Below are 17,875 nucleotides of genomic sequence, written 5' to 3'. Positions count from 1 at the left end.
TAAGGGACAAAAAATTAATATATAGTATAGGAGAGAACCTGACAGATGCTTAACATGATTGAGTGATAGCAATGCCCAAACTCATCTGTGATCAAACACTATGAAAGTATCCTCCTAAGGATAAACTTATTACAAATAAGAAGTGAAAATTCAATTATGCAGATACTTTCAATGTCAGCTCTGATATGCAAAAAGCATGGAAGTTGTTACTGTATCTTGTCCTTACAAGATAATGCTGTACAAAATGAAAATCAGTGACTTTTCTCAGACGTGATTAATAAAACATGTAACTATGAAAGAATTTTCAAACGGTAATTATGTATGCATATATATGTGTCTCTGAAAAATCTGTGTCAAAGAAAACTGAGGCTATCAGTATAAACTTCTTTAACTTCTATCTCTTCTTACCTTTATTTCCTCCCAAACTTACCAGTATCCATCCAGCTCGAAGGATACAAGTGATTTTTATATACTGTGCAAGGTTTTTTTTTTCTTATTCATATGTCCATGTTTCCCCAATTCTCTAAATTATTGTCTACATCTTCAGGATCTCCTTTATTGGTTCCTTCATTTCAACATATAAAATAGAAGTCCTTCTCATTCTAAAAAATTCTTTTTTGCTAATTATTTTCTCTTTTCATCCAAACTCCTTGAGAGTAGCCTATTCCCACTGTCCTCACTAGCCCCGCCTGGCCCCGACAGGCAGCCCTACACCCTCAGTTTATTGCCATCTGGCTTTTCGTCCACCACTTCACTGCACTGCTCTAAGGTCACTGGGGACCTAACTGCCCAAATCCAATGGACACTTACATTCTCTGAAGGATGACACTGTCATCTACTTCCTCCTTCTTGAAACTCTATCACCTCTCTCCTTCCCAGAATTCTTTCTCTGCTTATTACTTAAACGTTGTCAGTACTCACAATTCTCTGAAATCTCATCCATTTTCATGATTTTAATGGCTGCTATGTGCTGATGACATTCAAATTTTTATCTTTCCATGTCTTCACGTGCATGTCCAGTTATCTACCAGTTTGTCTTCGGAATTCTACAGGTGCTTTCAAATTCTACATGTCCAGAACTAAAGTCTTTTCCCCACTTCAGTTCTTTATCCCCTATTTCCAAACTCAATGATACCACCACCCAACCTTAGTCACACAGATGGGGGTTCAGCCTCCGCCTCCTACTTCTTCCTTACTTCCCAAGGTCAAGTCTTGCTGGTAATTTCCTAAATACAATTAGAACTTATTTCCTCCCTTCATCTATACCTTATTTCAGACCCCTTTCTTCTTGCCGTTACCTGGTCTAGAAGTTACGAAATTGCTGTTTGGTGGAACCAGTTGTTAGACATTCTATTAGAAAAGGACTCTAGGGTCAAATAGCTTTGAGGATGGCTGTGTACCATACGCCTGCTGTGACGATCCAGAATGAACATTAGCCTACAGCAGCCCCGAGAAGCTGTACAGTAAAGGAACCTGATTAACTTTACTTAAGCCAGGTTCTCCCTTCTGCCGGCCTATAAACCTTTCAGTAGGGACAGGAGAGGAGGTGGCAGCGTGAAAATCCCACTTGAAAATATAAAGCACTGCTCCTCAGAAGAGTCTGGCATAATTATCTCCAGGCTTCTTCAGATTCCTCATCCATACTGACGTCAGTGGTCTAAAATGCCACCTGAACTTGTCCCTTCCATTCTTAGCTATTTTCTGAGGAAACCAGCTCCACACACATGGGTGGTTAAGACCCGCTCTCCTCCTCCTCGCTGCCTCCTTTAGGGGCACTTGCCGCTGCCTGGGGACACTGCACTGATCCTCCAGAGCCTGTGCCTGTGGCTCTGTGACACACCCCTCGCACACTCACGGCTCTGGACTTCCGCTGTCCACTCTGCCTTGAGTATCCTTGCCTTTCACCGGCTGACTCACCAGTTTCTCACGAGTCCTTTAAGACTTAGCTTAGGGACTGCCTCTTTTGATGACTTTTCTTTGCCTCATGGCTCCCCCTCTTCTTCCACAAACACTGACTAAACGCCCTGAATATGCCCGTCACGGCAGGTCACGTGCAGGATGAGACATCTGTGCGTCTTCCCCTCTCACTCCACTGCTAAAGGGCCAACACTACATCTTGCTCGTTGTTTCACTCCTCTAACACTCAACCCATGACTAAGGAACTAACTAGTACTGTAGTAGCCCTCTTAGTAACAATCAGGCAGGACCTTCTACCAGAAATCTGACACTCCAGCTTTTCTCTGATCTCATCTTTCAGTCTGACTGAACTAAAGACTTATCTGTGCATGTTTTACCAGGGAGACATCATTTAATCCAGAGATGTGTCATCACATACTCTTACATACTCTGCCATTTAACAATTCTGCTCAGATGGGGGAAGGAGACAGGTGTGCTTTCTGACAGCCCCACTGTTTTTGCACTTCTACTGGTCACTGGCTTCTCTCAGTGCCTTCCTTAAACCCTTCTTCTCTTAACAAGGAAACAGGATAACAAAGTAATTAAGAGCCTGGTTACAGCCTATGTGTGAACAGAAACATAGCCAAGGACATAGAGAATAGACTGGCGGTTGCCAAGGAGGAGGGGGTGGGAGAGGGTTGGATTGGGAGTTTGGGATTAGCAGATGCAAACTGGTGTATATACAGGATGGAGAAACAAAAAGGTCCTACATGGGACTTCCCTGGTGGCGCAGTGGTTAAGAATACGCCTGCCAATGCAGGGGACATGGGTTCAAGCCCTGGTCCGGGAAGATCCCACATGCCAGAGAGCAACTAAGCCGGATGTCACAACTACTGAAGTCCAGGCACCTAGAGCCCGTGCTCTGCAACAAGAGAAGCCACCACAATGAGAAGCATGTGCACCTCAACTAGAGGAAGCCCGCGTGCAGCAACAAACGCCAAACACAGCCAAAAATACATACATACATACATACATACATACATTTATTTTTAAAAAGTGCATGTATTTAAAAAAACCCCAAAAAGGTCCTACTGTAGAGCACAGGGAACTATATTCTATATCCTGTGATAAACCGTAATGGAAAAGAATATGAAAAAGAATGTACATAAATGTGTAACTGAGTCACTTTCCTGTACAGCAGTAATTAACACAACACTGTAATTCAAGTGTATGTCAATAAAAAATAAAATTTAAAAAAATTGCCAGAAAAATAGTCACGTAAGGGGAACTTCCCTGGTGGTCCAGTGGTTAAGACTTTGCCTTCCAATGGAGGGGGTGAGGGTTCAATCCCTGGTCGGGGAGCTAAGATTCCACATGCCTTGAGGCCAAAAAACCAAAATATAAAACAGAAGCAATACTGTAACAAATGCAATAAACACTTTAAAAATGGTTGACATCAGAAAAAATCTTTAAAGAAAAAATTCACATAAATCAGAAACAAATGAAAGATAATAAAGTCCATACATTAAAAAAAAAAGAGCATGGGTTCGGGTCACATTGCAACTTCCCACTTACTTATAGCTGTGCAATTCTGGGCAACTCACATAATGTCTCCTCAGACTGTTCATCTATAAAATGGGGATGGTAAGAGTTCCCTACCTCAGAGCGTTGCTGTAATCCATAAACACGGTTAAGTGCCTTGGTAAATGTTTGAGGCTCTCTGGTTATTATGAATTAAAATATGTCAATGGCTTCTGGCCGTGTGATTTATATAATAGTTTGATGTTTAACCAAATGGTAAAACTATTCCATTTATTATTCCCATCTCTTTTTAACCCTTAGCCTGCTTTGTTGTTTATGTTTTCTCCCACCACAGAGTGCTAGTTCCATGAGAGTAAAGGCTTTATTTTGTTCACTGCTGAAAGCAACAGCACCCAGAAAAGTACTGTATATATGAAGCCCTCAGTATACACTAGCTGAATGAATGGTGCAAAGTGTTACAAGGAAAAGTACACCCAAACTTTCATTATAATAAAAAAGTATAGATAAAAAAATCTTTCTCTAATGGCTTCCAGTCAAGTAACTGAAAACACCATATGCTATAATAAAAACATAAGTAATTTATGAAAATTTGAAGGCAAAAGCATAATTTTAAAATATTTAGACCTATGTTAGGCGTGATAGAGTATGGATGCTTTCTTGAAATTCACAATCAGATCCAAGAGTATCACTTTCAGACTGTTCTAGTAGACTGAGTTTACTTTTAGTTGTCTTTGATGAAACAGTCACTATTCTACTCTCTTTCTTAACAGAAATGTATTTTTTCGAAGACTCACTTTTTTTTTTTTTTTTTTTTTTTTTTTTTTTTTTTTTTGCGGTATGCGGGCCTCTCACTGCTGTGGCCTCTCCCGCCGCGGAGCACAGGCTCCGGACGTGCAGGCCCAGCGGCCATGGCTCACGGGCCCAGCCGCTCCGCGGCATATGGGATCCTCCCAGACCGGGGCACGAACCCGTATCCCCTGCATCGGCAGGCGGACTCTCAACCACTGCGCCACCAGGGAGGCCCCGAAGACTCACTTTTAATTGGTTTATTAACCAAAGAATTATTTTGCCCAATTCCTTTGCTTTTCTGCTTTACAGGTGAGTCAGAGCAGGAATGCAGGTCCTTCCCAGGTTGTTTCTTAGCAGAGTAGTTTTTGGTCTATTCACCTGCTTTGCTCATTTTCTCTGAAGAAGACCTGCTATTTCTAGATAATTCTTCTTCTTTTCTTTGACTTCCAGTTCCAGAAATGACGTCTGCTGAAGGAGAACATGTTCTAGCAATGAAATCTTCAAAAGACTCCTGCCGCTGCTCTGTGACTGGGACCCCCAGGTTGTCTTTGGAAGTTTCTAAGGCCTCCTGAGTAGGCGCTGGGACACGGAAGGAGTCGAGAGGCAAAGGAATCCTAGCATCACCTGTAATTTTCGGAAAGTGGAGGGGAAGACAAAAGACAAGACAAAAATTCAGTGATGAACAAAGCCAACCATTAAAAAGTAGAGTTCAAAACTTCAATGTTACTCTGTAATCTTATTATTAACACAGTCCATTGATTAATCAGAAGATTTCAGAGCCAGTTTTTTTTTGTAATTATATCTTGCCAAGTGATTCTCAGCTTAACCTAGCTATAACCAAGGCTATGTCCGCTACGTTTTCAGACTTTGGTGATTGGGGTAGTTATTACCCATTTCCTTTCCCTCACTAAAAATAAAACCCTATTCTGTAAGATAATTAATTTCTTTTCTATCCTCCAGGCACATGTAAACCGTATATAGTTTGTGACCAGACTGTGTTCTCAAGCTGTCAGTTCCCAAGACCACTCTGAGATTGGCTGATGGGGGCTCCAAGTAAGGCTAGAGGAAAAGCTGACAGGTTTTCCCCTCCCATTCCCATAACCAGGTGATTCACTCTAATATGTTACTTATTAGCTATGTCTGGATTACTTATTTTAAAAATTATATCAGTATGTGTACCTTCATTAGTGTTCCTTCATTGTAAGCTGACTGCATACAAATAGAAACCTAGATAAAATATGAACAGAATAGGCATTTATACAATTTAAAATCTGGAATATTTTCTCTAATGTCTTCTTTCTTCATTAAGGATAGTTTGCTTTAACTCATAAATTTTCTAAAGAACTTCCAGTCTCCTTATTTACAAAAGTACAGTATCATGAAATGGGCACACATTTACTAATCTCAGATTTGGAAAGGACTCCAGAGTCTTCTAGCTCCCGAGCATGTGAACTATTAGAGACTGATCATTATTGTTTTCTCCCTGACTTGGTCATTTCCTTTTTGCTAATCACTCTTAGAATCATTAAGTGCTGTTCTGTCCATTTACTTGGCTATTTTGCATTTGTTATGGGGCACCCTGTTTTGATTCTGATTTTCCTTCTTCAAGTGCCTTCTTTTCTTCTTTAGGTGGACTACTAACAGTAGAATTCACCTGGGGACGACCTAGTAAATGAAAATCTGACTGATCTATACCAGCCATTGTGGCCAACTGCCCAAGCCTAGACGAGAGGAGGAATGGAGAAAAGACAAAGGTTATTATAATCACAGAAGAGCAGTTTAGATTTCCCCAGACCTACAATCATGAAATACTTCTAAAATCTTTTTTTTTTTTTTTTTGCGGTACGCGGGCCTCTCACTCCTGTGGCCTCTCCCGTTGCGGAGCACAGGCTCCGGACGCGCAGGCTCAGCGGCCATGGCTCACGGGCCCAGCCGCTCCGCGCCATGCGGGATCCTCCCAGACCGGGGCACGAACCCTTAGCCCCTGCATCGGCAGGCGGACTCTCAACCACCCCGCCACCAGGGAAGCATTACTTCTAAAATCTTAAAAGCCAACATCCTACTCCAGACTACAAGCCTCTCTCTCCCCCAAATCCTCAGCCCTTTCCAGATTCATCCTCTAGGAGACATCCCACTGTCTCACTAGCAGCTTCAATATGTACCGTGCACCCTGTCCACTGCCTGTCACACCTCCATTCCCACACTTCTTTACCACCTTTCCTCCAGTTTCCAAGAATGTGTTTGTTCCTTCCTTCCCAACACCAACACCAATTCATTCACTGACAAAACACCACTCCATCAACCAACTATCAATCTCCACTTCCCTCTTTCAGCAAAATTGCTCCCGGTTGAGAACCACTGACCTATATCTCCCCTGCAGATTAATAATCATTTTTATGTCTAAGGCAAAGATAACTTTAATTCAAACTTATCAAACAAGCAAAAGAAGTGAAAGATAGGAAAATTCTTATGCATTCCCGACTATTTTCAATGAAAACTGCCTTTAATTTAGTCTTTACAAAACAACTATACCTACTAATTACTCTGTCTACAGGTTACTCTTTTATAATGGGCTCCCCACTCTACCAAAGCAGGCTTCCCTATTTGCATTTCTTAAAAAATTTAATTCCTCATTTTAAAACGTCAACTATATTACCTATAATTACACTAAATTTGGCTAAATATAGCCACGTAAGTGATGAAAATTGCTCCAGTTCCTCAGCAAACTACCATTAGAGTCGCAAAGAGAAGAATGCCAGGAAGAGAAATCAACTAACCCAGCATCTTTAAGGAGAACCAGGAAAGCATGGAACTTCTGAAGAGAATTCTCAGTGCTGCCCAAAACACCTTCATCATCCAGGATCATGCTTGTCAATGAGTGGGCATGAAGGGCTTCAGACAAAGAGAAAGTTGTGTTTCTTAACTGGGCATTTTCATGTTCCAGCTATACAAGAAGACTGAAAACGTCTGACATGATTTTTTCTCATTGTCATCAAAAGTAGTCTTGCCTTGGGCTTCCCTGGTGGCGCAGTGGTTGCGAGTCCGCCTGCCGATGCAGGGGACACGGGTTCGTGCCCCAGTCCGGGAAGATCCCACATGCTGCGTAGCGGCTGGGCCCGTGAGCCATGGCCGCTGAGCCTGTGCGTCCGGAGTCTGTGCTCCGCAACGGGAGAGGCCACAACAGTGAGAGGCTCACATACCGCAAAAAAAAACCCAAAAAAACAACAAACAAACAAACAAAAAGTAGTCTTGCCTAGTTTCAAGGAACAAAACTAAAACACTCAAAATGTAATTAATTTATAATTAATGTAACCCTCCGCCAGTAAAGACAGAGACCTTATCACATAATAACCAAAACTCACAGGCACCCAACAAAGTTTCCTATATAACACTTAGGTGGTATATAAATAAACCCAAGCTACCGTTTTATTAATGATCTTTCACAAAAGATCACATTTCTAACTGGTTCAATTCATAATGGAGCCTCATTCCACATTAGAAAATGACCTGCTTTAAGTTTCCCTTAAATTAGAAAGTGAGTTATAGAATCTGATTTGAACAAAACATATTACAACTCTGCTGAATGTTAAGAATTAACTTTAGTGAGTAAAATATCTAATGCTTACGTTTAAAAGTCCTAAATCATACCCAACCCAATTTATTAAATGTACGATCACCAATATTTTCTTTGGCTTCTTCAACATATTCACCCCCGTGCACTCTTCCCCTTCTGCTCATCATCTACGCACTTAAAACCCCCTGTAAGCTCAACTCTCGTATTTCTCAGAAAGGCCGTTAATGTTCATGATGCCCCTTTTGCCTTACATGAGCAGGTGCTCAACATTTATTGAATGAGTGTCTGCCAATCCAATGGATGCACTTTCAAAAATTCCTCCCTACACTCACCCTGTGATAAATTATATTTAGATAGAACTTTTTAGATTATGCCCTGCTTTCATGCACATTACCTAATGTAATTCTCATAGTATATATTTTTATCTTTCATTGCATTCTTAGAAGTTTTCCAATATCTTAAATTTATTTCAATGATTCACTTTCCTAATTCATTGCCAGGAGAGTCTCATCATGTCTTTTATGTTACTGTATATACAATACATGCACAGAAGGTGCCTTCTTGAATCAAAGAATCATGAACAGGAAATAAGCTAATGTCATATAAAAGCACACACAAACACACACACATACACAAAACCAGATTTTCACATCTTTAAAAACATGCTTTCTGGAATATAGATCATATGATCACTAAATACCAGTAAATGCAAAAGTCCATATGATACCACCAATTTGCAACATATTACAGTTCTAAAGCTTACAAAATATGTGTATATGGCTTAAAATCAAATCAAAATAAAACCAAAACACTCTCAAAAGCAGATGAAACGTGTTTACCTCACTGACTCGTCTATCAGCCTTCAGTCTTATTACTCTTTCCTCCTTTAACTGCTTTAGGCACTGCTCCAGGGTTTCCTAAGCAAACAGAGTCAATATTATAACTAATTCATAGTATAATATCCAAAAGCCTTTCCAGCTATTGGTCTCATCAGGATTTAGGGGCAGAGCCAGAAGTGAACTCAGATTTTAGTCTGCTACTGGTCATATCATACCATGCCAGTGAAATTAATGATCAAAATCTATCAAATTTATAAAGATTTATTTAAATTCCACTCTTTCCAACATAAATTTGTGGCAGCCCACCATAAAAGGCATATGCATATAACATAGTAAGTCAGAAATAAGAAGTTACGACCAAGAAAGAAAAATTCTATTTTTATTTGTGGGTCTCTTTATAGCAGGAAGTCCTATTAACGAACCTGCTTAGCATACCTGAATTGCATAATTGCAGATTCAAAAGCATGTTTTAAAAAAGTGATCACTTTTAAAGCAATTTACAGTCAAGCACTGTTCCTGGAGTTCCCTGGGTATTAAATAATCGAATCATCAAAACCCTAAGAGGGGGCTTCCCTACTGGCACAGTGGTTAAGAATCCGCCTGCCAGTGCAGGGGACACGGGTTCGAGCCCTAGTCCAGGAAGAACCCACATGCCGCAGAGCAACTAAGCCTGTGCGTCACGACTACTGAGCCTACGCTCTAGAACCCACGTGCCACAACTCCTGAAGCCTGCGCGCCTAGAGCCTGTGCTCCGCAATAAGAGAAGCCACCGCACCGCAACGAAGAGTAGCCCCCCGCTCGACGCAACTGGAGAAAGCTGGCGAGCAGCAACAAAGACCCAATGCAGCCAAAAATAAATTTATAAAACAAAAAACCCTACGAGGAAAGAATGATCACTAACTCCATGTTATTTTACAGATGAGGGAAACAGAGGCAGAGAAGTAGAGTAAGTAGAGCAGCACAGCCGAGGTCACACCACTAAGTAACAGAGCCACACTGTGGACTCAGGAAGCTGGCTGCCATTCCTGCTCACGGAGGTGGTAGTCCTCCCTTCACCAAGGTCACTGAAATAAAATGAACACTGATAAACTATCTTAGGAGTTTTAGGAACTAAGACACTTCGGTCCTTGAAGTGGGGACACTGCTTGCAATAGGCAGAATTCTGACAGAGCCCCCAAGATGACCACTTACTGAAGTACACAAACCTTCCACTTATCCAATCAAACTCTAAATGTAGGTGCTGTAGTGAAGGGATTTTGCACATGGAATTAAGGTTCAACATCAGTTGATCTTTTAAGATAGGGAGATTATTTTAGGTGGATGTGGCCTACTCAGGCACCCCATGAAAAGGACCTGAACTCTTCCTGAATTGAAGTACAAAAGGGACAAGAGGGAGACTCTCCATTGCTGGCTCTGAAGAGGTCCAATGCTGCGGCAGGGAAGGCAAGCGAGAGGCCTCTAGGAGCTGAAACTCTCCCCCGACTGACAGCCAGCAAGGAAATGGGGACCTCTGTCCTGCAACTGCAGAATCTGAATTATGCCAACAAGCCGGAAGAAGCCTGTAGGCATTCTTTCCCAGAGCCTCTGGACGCTAACACAGCCAGACTGACATCTTGATTTCAGCTCTGTGGCCCACACAAACTATGGTGAACATCCAACGTTTGGGGCTCAATATCTTACACTTAAATTTCACGTGCTTTAACACTCTCAGGAGGGAACCCACATGTTCCCATGTGTATCTGAGCAGGAAGCCCAGTCACGCTGTGCCTGGACTTCTGACCTACAGAACTCTGAGCTAGTCATATAGGTATTGTTTTCAGTCAGTAAGAGTGTAGTAAAAGAATTAATATTCTACTCAACCTCCAGGTTCGTGAGCAAAATAAATGATTGTCATTGTTTTAGGCCACTGTTTTGGGGTGGTTTCTTATGCAGTGATAAACAATCATAATACCTATACTTATGAAAACAGTAAGGTATATTTATACATGTTAACTGCTTTGAACAATCACTTAAAGAATGAGGAACTCTATTACCTGCCATCATTGGGAGAGGAGCTGGTATCACTTTCTGGACAGTAGCTTTTGGTACCTAACAACAATCCTACATCAGGAGTTTACCCTAAGGAAATCAAAGATGTGGGCAAAGATTTATCTACAAACATGATTTCATAAGATTGTTTATAACCAAACCCTAGAAGAAAGCTAAGAGCCTCCGAATTGGGACTGGTTTAAATAAAAACAGCTCATCGTCTGAAGGAATGCGCTATGAAGCCACTAAGAATGACAAGAGGTCTCAACCAGAGTTCATGAATGGGCTTCAGGAGTGCTACATTCAAAATATATCTGTGCGTTTTTCCTGGGAGATGATGCATAAGCTTAATCAAATTCTCTGATGTAGAAGAGTAGTTAGTGACATGGCAAAATATTTCGGATACTTTTTTAAGACAAAAGAGCAGATTAGGTGTGTGTACATGCAGAGGTGGCTTTTATTTCCTTCAAGAAGTTCATTGTTTTCAAACATTTGCTCAATGAACATATATTTTTATATTCAGAACATGTTTAAAAAATTGAGAGTCTAAGAACTTCAAATTCTTTAATGGTTCATTACTAAAGCCAGTCAAGTTTTCAATGGGGAAAAAGGGAAAAAAATTGCAAAATTCCTCTACTTTTAATATAATGGTTTAATCAATCTTCTAAAACTGATTTCAAAGAAATTCTAAACAAATAAACAAAAAAACAAAAAACCCTCAGCACGGTCAGAGGAAGGTAGATTAAAATTCCTGACTGGTTCTAAATAGCACATCAAAGTGCAATTACATGCAACAGTTTCTCCCTCTAATGGAGGGAATTAGAACACAGTGTTCAATTTTTGTGAAAAAGTGTACCCTCCTCCTACAAAGTATATTCAGAATTCATGTCCCTTACATGGAAATATGGAACCAAAAAAGTTAGAAAGTAAAATTGCTTGATATTCTATTACTTAAGTAAGACTAATGATAAGGCTTTGGAATAATTTTCCTTCCTGCCATCTGCTCTCCATTCCACCCTTCTGTACACTGGCTAGGGTGATTTTTCTGGGACAAAGCTCCCATCATATTGGATATCAAATTTTATGTTCAACTTTTCTCCATTTAACATTGAAATCAAGCATTTCTCATATAATCAGGGGATTCATAACCTTGATTTTTTTGTGTGGGCTACAAAATATTCCACTGAGTGGGTTTACTGGTTAACCATTTTACACATTTAAATTCTTTCCAACTTTTCAGTATTATCAGACAAAATAACCGTTTTTATGCATGAAGGCCTTTTTCCATATTGAGAATAACATTCTTACAATAAATCCATAAAAATGAGTTTGAGATCAAAGCAAATGAACATTTTTAAGGCTCTGAGGTACCTACCTCCAGACTTCTTTCCAAAAGATTTCTGAGATTTTACACTGCCATCAGCGATGTATCACTTGGTATATAACCTCTACTATAACTGTTGGCTTACTTCCTCACTTAGAGTGCAAGTTATTTGAAGATAGGGGGTGTATTTTATTAAGTGTTTATCCCCAGCACCTGTGCCTAGCACAACGTAGACGGTCAATAAATAATTGCTTAATAAGGAAAATCCCTGCCACACACGTACATATAAGATGTACGAGTGTGAAAGACAGACTGTGTGTTTTTCTCTAACTGGATAGATGAAAACTTGTCATCTTCTTTAGTGTGCAATTTTTTTGCTTATAATTAGTCATTAAATTTCTCTTTTAGATTATATTGTAAATATTCAGATTCTCTGAGGCAAATGGGCCTGGCACTACCCATTAGCTACAGAACCTTGGACAAGTTCTATAACTCTAGGCCTCAACTTCCTCATCTATAAAATGGAGATAAGCTCCCATATTACAGAGCTCTTGTGAGAATTACATGAGTTAAAACACATATAAAATTAGAAGAGTGCTTGGTACATAGAATATGTGCAATTAATGCTGAATGAATGAACATGCGAATGCAAACAGTAGTGAAGGGCTTAAAATGAAACGGTCTCATCCCACTCCCACATCCAGCACTCAAGAAGCGACCGATTCTTTACGCAGTTTTTAATTGTAAAATACGATATGTGTACTGAGAAGTGCACAGAACAAAACTGTCAATGTGACAAATAAAAAGAGAATACTTACATAAGCACTACTCGAATCTGAAAGTACTGATACTTGTCAGCATCGCAAAAACCCCCCATATCCTTTTCTCATCACAAGCTCCTTCCCTCTTCCCGGTTAAACACCAACCTCACTTCTTGACAGTCATTTCCTTTAACCTGCATGCATCCCTAACAAAAGAGTTTAGTTGTGTCAACATCTAACTTTATGTACAGGATCATAGGATATGAAGTCTTTTCTATCTTATTTCTTTCTCTCAACATTGGTTTAAAAAATTCATCCACATTGCTGCCTGTAGCTCTAGTTCATTCAATTTTATTGCTGGATAGTTTTCCCACTGTACAAATACACATCATTTATTTTTGACTGTTAATGGACATTTGGTTTGTTTTCAGTTTGTGCTAATGCAAATCATGGACAGGAATCCTGCTGTGCCCGTTATTCTGGTGCATTTACACAGGGCGGGGGTGAGGGCTGCTGGCTCACAGGCTATTTATATACCTTCAGTTGATGGAGAGGGCTAAATGCTTTCCAAAGTAGTTGTGTCGATTTATACTCCAGTATAAACAGGGTAGATGATTCCCATAGTACTTCAGGCCTACAATACCTGATACTACCAGACTTTTTATTTATGTATTTGTCAATCTGATTGACATGTAGTTTCCTTGGTTTTGACTCACTTTTCACTTATTACTTAATGAAGTTGTACACTTTTCTCTGTTTACTGGCTGTATGGATTTCCTTTTTTATGAGGTTTACGTCAAATATTGTTATTTTTTATTATTTTATTATTATTATTTACTTTTGGCTGTATTGGGTCTTCGTTGCTGCGTGCAGGTTTTCTCTAGTTGCGGCGAGTGGGGGCTACTCTTCATTGCGGTGGCTTCTCTTGTTATGAAGCACAGGATCTAGGTGCGCAGGCTTCAGTAGTTGTGGCACATGGGCTCAGTAGTTGTGGCTCACGGGCTCTAGAGCACAGGCTCCGTAGTTCTGGTGCACGGGCTTCGCTGCTCCGTGGCATGTGGGATCTTCCCAGACCAGGGCTCGAACCCATGTCCCCTGCCTTGGCAGGCAGTTTCTTAACCACTGCACCACCTGGGAGATCCAACTATTGTCATTTTGAATTTTTCTGCATTTCCAAGTAATACTCTCACATGACTATTTTCTCACTAAATTGGAGGCATTATCTGTTCACTTTCTGAATTACTAACAAGTAAGGGTTTAGTTCCTCTACATTCTTTCCTATGTCCACACTGCTCAGTAAAGTTATGTCATCATGAGTTATTCCACTGCTCATGATCTCTTTGACATGTAGTGATATACTTAAAAACCTACATTGTTGATCAACTAGAAACTCTCTCAACGTCACGCTTTGTAAAATAAGGACATTCATACCATCTTCCCTTTTTTCAACCTCCTGTCTACCTTCCAAACCTAGCTGTTATGTTGTCAAAGTTGAAATTTATATTCTATTCTATGTGCAGTTAATTCTTCTGTTATTTGAGAGTCAGTACGGAGTAAGGTTTAAGAGAACAGGCAGAGAGCCTAAACTCAAAGCCTCGATCCAACCTTAAATTAGGTACAGCCAGGGCAAGTTCCTTCCCTGTCTTAGCTTCCTGTTCTCAAAAGTGGGAATGATATTAGCACCAACCTCATAAGGCTATTCAGAGGATTAAATGAGTTAATATATGCAAAAACACTTAGAGCCTAATATATACTAAGTACATACTACTACACAATACATTTCAGTACATACCAAGTTAATACTCATACATACTAAGTATAGTTTACTTTAGTTATTTGTGTTTACATGCAAGTTGACAATAAAAGCTGCAAACCAAGACAGTATTGCCATTATTACAATGAAATTAATATTGCCCACTGCAGATGTACTGTGTCTCTGTGTATAGACTACACCTCGTTCCATACTGTGCCAGTGTCACTGCCCTTGTGCAGGGTGACCACATACCCCAAGCCACCTTGGGCTGTTCCAGTTTATACCTGTTGTCCTGATGTTACAGCATTAGAGTGCCTCCTTACACTGTTGAAGTGTAAGGAGTTTGGACAAGTTCCGGTTTGGACAACAAATTAGATACGTGGTCATTACCCCTGTGTGTCACTGAAAAGGGGGACATCTATAGTGTCAAGCTGAAGTGGATTCTTCCCTTCCTCACCAATAGTAGGTTAAAAATCAACCACAGTTCAGTGTGCTTCAGGTTTATGTCCGTAGAGCCTTTTCTCCTCTGGAGTTCAAGTTCCTTCTCCTCTTCCTCTCCCTCCTCCCTTCCAACAGTGCCTAACACCTAGTAAGTACGATATGCCTCAAGGTGTTTCGAAGCTCTCAATCACACAATCAATAGAAGCCTCTCCATTCTAGACTAGCTGCAATCTGCACTGAATCCCCTATTACCTTCCTTCTTGGTTTATTGCCTCATTTTGCTGGATTATTTCTATAAATAGCTTAAGGTATAGCACAGGAAGTCAATTTTTCAAATTTCTTTGGGTACAAAATATCTTCTTCAGCCTCCACGTATGACTGATAGTTTGGCTGGATACAAACCCCTAGGGTGAAAATTATGTGCCTGAAAAACTTTGGAGGTATCTTTCTAATGCCTTCCAGGATCCATGGTGCTCATGACAAGTATGATAAAGTCAGATTGTAACCTTTTTTTTTAGGTGACCAGTATTTTTCTCTCTGGAATGGATGTATCCTCTCAGTATTTTATTCTATTTTAATTTATTTTTTCAGTATTTGAAAGTTTCACAATGAAGGGTGCCTAGGTATGAGTCTATTCTTGCTCATCTTGCATAACTATTTTCAATCTGAGGCCTGATGTCTACTTTCAGCTGTGGGGAATTTTGTTGCCCTTTGACAGCTTCCCTCCATTTTTTTTCTGGGTCTGGAGTTTCTAATAGTAACATGTGGGATCTCCCAGATGCAGCCTCTCTAACATATTTCTATCACATTTTCCATTGTGTCTTTCTTTTTTATATACTGAGAAATTTTTTAAATTCCTACTGAATTTATTTCAGCAACCATATTTGCATTTCCAGGAGAACTCTTTTGCTTTCTGACCATTCTCCTTTTCATTAATACCCTAGTCTTATTTTATAGTTGCTAGCTCTTTTTAAACCTCTCTCAGGATACTAATTAGGGTTTTTTCTTAAATTATTCTGTTCCCTAAATTGTCCCTGGTCCTACTAGGATATGCTTTCACTCTTTTTCCCCCTCTCTCATGTTGTAAGCTTTACTCAACTAACAGGCAAATGACAGTTATTTTCTATTTAAGAATGAGCGCAGAAAGATCCCTGAAGTCAACGATTGATTGGCTTCTTATGCAGGAAGAAGCGGGCAGTAACTGTAATAGGATCTCCCCCAAACACAATTTTCTAGCGTGAAAAAACTCACACTAGCTGCCCCAGTTCTCGCCAGTTTCACTGTTTTCAAAATGAAATCATCTCATTTCAGGAGGGTGAGGGCGGGGCTGGGAGTCCACTCCTCCAAACACAACCCTTCAATGAGCTCCCCTATTTCAGTCACACTTTTAACTAACTCCACACTCTCTCCTACATACGCATCAAAGCACGGAGCTACTTCTGCAGGTGGGGTCAGAATCCTCCTCAGTTGCACGTGGTCCCTGTGCATATTCTAGGTGATGCTTTTCCTCTGTTCTACTGCTTCAGTTTCACACTCTTCCACCTGTCTTCTCTCTTTCAAAACTATGTTGAAATCTCTTGATTGTTGTGGGCATATATACTTAAACACTTTGATACCATCATTGTAGTGTCTTGTCAAAACAGAGAAGAGCTAAAAGGGTTCTCAGTGCATTCTGAATCTGCTATTCTGTGGTCCCAGTGTTTAAACTTCTTGGACTTCCCCACTGTCTATTACTGCTTTTACAAATACAATCTCGTGGTCTATTCGTGAAGGAAATGAATACACCACAACTAAAAGGACAAGGAATGCGGGTTAGATGCTCTAGGGTCTTGTCATACTCTGCCATTTACTAATAAACCACTTACGTTCTACAAATTGTAGGTGCTCATTTATAAAACGAAAGGGAGTAACTCTACATGAACTATAGATTTCTCCTACTCTAACATTTCATAATTTTCTAAGTTCTTTTCTTAAAATTTCTCTATATTATCATTAATTTTAATTAAAAAATAAAAAACTAACTCTTTTCAAAATCAAAGAGTAATTCCCGTAGTCCTACAATAATGGGATAATTAGTTCTGAAACCTGTCAAGTGTCATGTTTCATATGAAGAGAAAATCATATTAAATAATTTTAAAAAATTAAACGTGGACTTTGTAGCACAAAGACAAGGTCCCCCCGAAATGGTGTTCCTTTATTTACTAGAAATGTTCAGCTCTGCATTAAAGTTGAAATAAAATAAATATATTAACTTTGAGGTGCAAAAATTTCTTATAAAAATCAATTTTTCTTTTCTGTCCATACAAACAAAAGTATGGAATGACATTAGAGGTCAGGTTTATTTGGTAATAGAACGTAGCTTCTTGATATTTTTGATTTTAGGAAAGGAGAATATCAACATCAAAACTTTTTTCAACTTTATTTTTATTTAAAATGAGGCCATATTTTCCTCTTATAAAAAGAGAGTTCAACTAGAACTGTCAATTTTCTCATCTGTAAAACAAGAGCACTGAATCAGCTGACTGTAGTCATTCAGAACTCAATTTCCTTATCTTATGATCACTAAGGTTCACCCTAAATCTAATATACTAAGGTTCTAAGGAAAGGAAAATATATTACTAACGACATGTTTTGATTTTCGTTTCTTAGAGTTCAAATGTCCACCATTCACCTTGGTCTAAGCTTAAGGAACCATTCAAGGGGATACAATGCAGGTGGGAGGAGAAAACAGAACCCTCACACAAGGTGTGCTGTGTTGCAATCAGCCTTCCGTTTGAAAAATAATCTTCTCTATAGCTTTAAAGTGGTACCTTTGTACCTGCAATGCTTCTTGTTTCAAACGGATTTTCTCTGGCTCCTCCTGAACACGTTCTGAGGAATCATCGACCTCTTCGATTTCTGAGGAGGAAGGACTCTCTACTGCCACAG

General features: G+C 39.8%; 1 pseudogene across 1 annotated transcript in view; it reads right to left on the bottom strand.

Moving 5' to 3' along the window:
• Positions 1 to 4,062: 4,062 nt before the first annotated feature.
• The window catches only part of LOC309808828 (centrosomal protein of 78 kDa-like), a 1,511,271-nt pseudogene continuing 1,497,458 nt past the window's right edge, over positions 4,063 to 17,875 (bottom strand). The window contains exons 12-17 of the transcript in view: positions 8,641 to 8,718; positions 7,005 to 7,171; positions 5,777 to 5,948; positions 5,407 to 5,454; positions 4,452 to 4,867; positions 4,063 to 4,231 (exon numbers count right to left, since the gene is read on the bottom strand). The product of the transcript in view is annotated as a centrosomal protein of 78 kDa-like (transcript). The remainder of the gene's footprint in view (positions 4,232 to 4,451; positions 4,868 to 5,406; positions 5,455 to 5,776; positions 5,949 to 7,004; positions 7,172 to 8,640; positions 8,719 to 17,875) is intronic.

The sequence above is a fragment of the Mesoplodon mirus genome (assembly GCF_964341445.2).
Source record: "Mesoplodon mirus genome assembly, chromosome: 7".
NCBI classification, from domain to species: domain Eukaryota; kingdom Metazoa; phylum Chordata; class Mammalia; order Artiodactyla; family Ziphiidae; genus Mesoplodon; species Mesoplodon mirus.
This window is presented reverse-complemented; position numbering and strand designations above follow the sequence as displayed.